The sequence below is a fragment of the Capsicum annuum genome, chromosome 10 (genome assembly GCF_002878395.1).
Source record: "Capsicum annuum cultivar UCD-10X-F1 chromosome 10, UCD10Xv1.1, whole genome shotgun sequence".
Taxonomy (NCBI): domain Eukaryota; kingdom Viridiplantae; phylum Streptophyta; class Magnoliopsida; order Solanales; family Solanaceae; genus Capsicum; species Capsicum annuum.
In genome coordinates this window covers 13,718,951-13,724,598 of record NC_061120.1, presented here as the reverse complement: position 1 = coordinate 13,724,598, position 5,648 = coordinate 13,718,951, and positions in this window count along the sequence as shown.

The window sequence follows — 5,648 nt, the reverse complement described above, 5'->3', positions numbered from 1 at the left end:
ATCTTGAATTTAGTTATTAATTATTTTTTCTTTACTTTTAATCTTAATCCCTAAGTGTTTGTATTTTTATTAGTTTATGTTACAACCATTTAGTGGGTTTGCACAGATTAAAAAAAAGACATCTATAACAAAATAGTAATGTCATTAAATGTCTACTTAAGGATTTCTACAACAATGATAGTTTATGAATTTCATTGCTACTATTTACATTGCCAACCATCAGCATTATCAATCACTGCAGTCCATTGTCACAATGTCATTAACACTAACCAACCATCTGCATTGTCAATCACTGCAGTTCATTGTCACAATGCCATTAACACTATTTACCGTTATCATCACCAATCACATCATTACGATAATAACCACCAATCACTATAGATAATCACTAAAATCAATCATCATTATCTATCGTCAATCACTACATCATTTAGCACCACTATTAACTATCACAATAATCTCATCTCCACGATCAGTTGTCACCATCATCATTACTAGCTACTACTCATAATATTAGCAGAGGGTCCCTTCTCTACCTGCTTTAGCTCATTAATTTCACCAGCCTGTTAAGTTTCACACTCAACCCAACTCTTCTCTTCTGTCCATCTGATCGAAGTACAAGTTATAAATATATCATGCATAGCATTGAGCATGGAGCCGGCCAATATCATCTTCGTTCCACCTTATCTCATGTGATTCCTTATGTGGTTGTACACTTTGATTTCAATTCCGAAAATATTTCTGATCCCTTCTTAGTCTCTACCCCAATGGATGGGTCCATTGTTCCTGAGAGAGCTTATAGGGTTTAATTGTGTTGTGTCTATCTTTCATCGGGCCACTTAACAATCCACAATCACCATCGCTAGCCTTTATCATCAACAACTGCAATAGAGTTTTTTAAAATAAATTAAGTGTTTCATTTATTAATTTTTAAATAAAAACAAAAATTACATATTCAAATATTGAAAATGACAAGTAAGGTTAGAAGATCGTATTAGTGTCTTGCCAAAATCCCAATCATAACAGAAGGCGAAAGTCTGAGTTAATGGATTTTAGAAAAAAAATTGAAAAAAAAATAAATCTTAGTAGCGGTTTAGTAAAACTAAAATTTTCTGGAGTTGGAGTTGTTGGAGTTGGAGTTGTGTTTGGCCACCTTTTTTTAAAAAAACAATTTTGACTTTTGAAAAAACTTTTTTAAATATGATTTTATGCCCTAACTTTTACAAACTATCAAAATCACTCAACTAAAATTTACCTACTAATGAAAAAAGAACACAATTAGCCAACATTATAAAAATAATTACATATACATGATCATAATTAATGAATTTCAATTATGACATATATAATATTTACATTAATAGCCGTTTTCTCATATTTGAAAATTTTAAATATGGATGTTATATTAACAGATCACCGCTTCCTGTTTTTTAGGTAACAAATATTATCTTTCAAACAAATTTATTTTTTTAGGAATTTATTTAATTTATTTCCTTCATTTTCCGTTCCTAAAAAATAGGAAATGATGAGTTGTTATTAAATTTTAGGGTGCCACTAATTTATTTCTTTAATTTTCTTATACATGAAAGTTTTTACTGTGTGTGAATAAATTATTTCTATATAAAACATGCTTTGCATATTTATGGTATATTATATCATATACCATAAATATATAAATATGCTTAGTATGTTTCTTTATTCTTTGTATTTTTATATATGTGTGTATATGATATATACATGGTATAAACTTCATATATAACATGTTGTATATTTATATTATAAATATGCTTAGTATGTTTCTTAATACTTTGTATATTTATATATGTGTATATGGTATATACATGGTATAAACTTTATATGTAACATACTTTGTATATTTCTATTATAAATATAATACTTTATATATTTATGGGTATGAATATAAATAGCAGTAAAATAATGTCTTAAATAAGGGATAAAAATAATGATGAGAGAGAAAAGAGATATATATTAATTAGGATAGCATTAAGTTTGAAATTATAATTATCTTATTCTTTAAAACTGCTATATGCATAATATTGAAAAAGTAATGTTATAAGGAGAGTTTTACGTAGATTGGGGTTATATGTAATAATAATAAAAGTTGGAGTTGGAGTTGGAAAATTGTAAAAACAACAAAAACCTGTTTTCTCTTTTCAAAAAAAAAATTTCGGAATTATTTTTCGAATTTTCATGGCAAAACACCATAATTTTCAACTCCAGAAAAAATTTTCGAAAAAAGGGGGAAAAAAATTTCATGGCCAAACGGGCCCTTAATTTGGAGAGTAGACACTAAATTTCTTTTTCATTTATTTTTTAGGGTTAAGATTTGAAAAAGGAAACTGTGGGTCAGGGTTGCGGAGTTATAGGCCTCTTTAACATTTTTAAAAGTTGGGGATAAAATACAACTTTATAAAAAATACAATATGGTCTCTTTTTATATTTATTAATTTTTCAAATATTTATTAAAATTGTTTAATAAATTCAACAACTTTTCTCTCTCTTCAAATCCTCTTCTTCTCCCGATTTTTCTTTGCATTTTTCGAAAAAAAAAATTCTCGATTCTTTCTTCCCAAGTCAAAATTTTTCGGTTTCTCTTGTTCAGGTAAGTTTAATCTTCTTCCCCAATCAGTTTTAGATCCATTTTAGTGTATTTATTTTTGTTTTGTGTTGGGTTCTTTAATTTTGACGAAAATTGCACTGTTCGTCATTGAATTAGTCGAAATTTGAGTATTTTTAGTTAACATTGTCGATTCCACATGTTTAATTGTATTTTCCTTTGGATAATGACAAGAAAATTTTTTAATTTTTGTATTTATATTGCGTATTGATTTTGAATTTTTTATACTTAATTGGACCCATTTTAATGGTGTTCTTGTTCTTGTGAATTCCCCTGCCAATATCTAGAGAAGTTGGAACTTGATTTGCATATTTGATCTGTGGCATTTTTTCATCTTTTTTAATAGATTAGTGTTCGATAGATCGACCACTACAACTTTGTTTTTGCTGCATTTTTCCATTTTTATTAATAGACCAGTGGTCGATGTCGACCACTACAAATTTGTTTTTAGTTGTAAATCATAAATAGTAAGAGTTCACAGAGCAGCTAAAAGGCCTGCTTCCACTGCTTCTAGCAATAAGAAGTGAAAAGTCAAAGAAGTTTTCAAAATTTTAAAGAGAAAAAAAGTTGTAGTCGATGAATCTGAGTCGAAAACTAAATCAAAAATTCATGCTGATATTTTTTATTATGACGAAAGTAGTGCACATGAGACTGACGATGTTGAGGATTGTGAAGGGAAAAGCAAAGAAAAAAGTAAAAGTTATAGCGGCGAAGATGAGGATAGGAGAGATAGTAGAGACGGGGAGGAGGAGGATGCCCTATGCTTGCCAATTTGTGTGAGAGATATCTCTGTTGAGTCGTACATCCTAATAACTTGGATGGATGAGCTAGGTTCTTTTTCTGCAAAGATTTTTATAAGAGCAAGAATGGCGGTCTATCGAGAGTTTAGAAGGCTTCTTGTTGAACAAAAGTTGTATGTCGATTTTAAGAAGACCTGTTTCGGACATTTGTGTCATATGCCCAAACATCTTAAGTTTAATGGACAGATGGTCCATTATGTGTTGCTGTGACATATCAAAAATGATAAAAAAACTGCATAAAATTTGGTTCTGCGTGAAGGGTAAGCCAGCTTATTTCGTCTTAAAGGAATTTTCTCTGATTACAGGGCTGAATTGTTCAGCATATCCCCGTGAATCAAAAATGAACAAAGTCCTCTAAAATGGAGAAAACTTTCATTTTAAGGTGACGAAGAACAAGAGCATTACTGTTGTAAGGTTGATTAGCCTGATCAAAGGTAATAGGTTGACTAATCAACAAAAGTTGAGGCGTGCTTTGGTTTGGTTTGGGCACTCGATAATGTTGGTAAAGAACCCATCAAAGAAGGTGAATTCAAACCACATCAAGATAGTGGTTGATTTAGATTTCTTCAGGGGGTATCTATGGGGAAAATAGTCGTTTGGGCTTATATTGAGCTATTTGTAAAAGAAGATTGATTCGACCAAGCAGAAAGAAGCGTTTGTGAAAAGGAATAATGCATCATACACGTTATATGGCTTTCCTTGGGCATTTTTGGTACTTATAATCTATCATCTTATTGATTTATTATAGACTCTTACCTATTTATGTAATAACACATAGACCTTGTAGATTTACTTATGCTTCTATTGATTGCAGGTTTGGATATATGAGACCTTTCCTCATCTGGGAAGGTACGCCGGTAAGTCGTTAGATTTTCCTTTGCCCATTCTCAATTTTCTTAGATGTCACACATCGAAGTGCGACAATATAATGGAAGGCGACCCGTTTAAGTACAAATAAAATAGCACAAAGGTAAAATTATACTTATTATAATATAATAATAATATTATTATATTAGTGAATGTCGGGTAATTTATATTTTGTTTTTTATAGACTGTGCAACCGTACCTTATCCCTACTGTCCATGAGATAGAGCAGAGATATATGAAAATATTTAATTCATACACGAATGAAGTTAAGGATACGTCCATCGATGTCTTGAAAGCGCAGTTAAAAGGCGTGAATGTCCTAACTTCATTAGAGGAGGTCGCGGACGAAGATGAAGATTTGGGTGGTCACAATTATGTTTCAAGTCCAGCACGTGCTTGTGATCATGCTGATTCAAGTGGACTCAAAACTACACCATACTCTTCTAATGATGATGACCTGAATCGGTGTGTTGGTTTGCTCGAGAAAAGTGTTCTGAATATTGCTTCTTTTGTTAGAGTTGAGAGGTTGAGGAGAATTGAGAAGAATAAAAAGAAGCAACAAGATGAAGGTAAATTAATTTATTTTCGTTCTTCCAATTTAATTTTCTAGCATAATTTTTGTAATCCTTTCAAAACAATGTGGTGCGCCTCGACAGTCCTCCTCGTAGCCGGCATCAAGTAAACCTCGAAGAACTTGCAATCGTAGTGACTGACATTGCTACAACAAATAAAAAAGTTGGAGAAGAGAAGAAAGAAGAAGAAACACAAGAGGAGAAGGCAACAGATGAACAAGATGCGGAAGAAAAAAAAGATGAGGAGATGACAGCTGAAGAAGAAGCAAAAAATGAGAAGAAAGCAGAAGAAGATGGTGAAAAGAATTCAGAGGAAGAAGAAGAGTAAAACAAGAAGGCAGTTGACGAAGAAGTAGTGGCTGAACAGGAGGTTGAAAGTATTAAAGAAGATAATAAACCATCAGAAGAAGAAGAAAAGGAAAATGATAAGAAAGAAGTAGAAGAAGAGGAGAAAAAATATGAAGAAAATGAAGTGTATGTGATGAGTATTGTTAAGGAACTCAATGATGATAACATGTAGTTTGGTGGTTTGGAACAAATAATTTTCTTAATGATTTGTTATTTTTAATGATTTAGTTTTTATGGATGATTGAATTAATATATTTGGCATCTCCGTGATGATATTTACTGATGATGTTATGTTCAGTTATTCCATTGTCTTGTTAGATTAAACAGTTGATTGCATTATGTTCAGTTACTGTCATAGTTTATAGAGGTTGGTGATAAATACCATAGAAGTGATTCTCTATTAATTATATATTACACCCACGA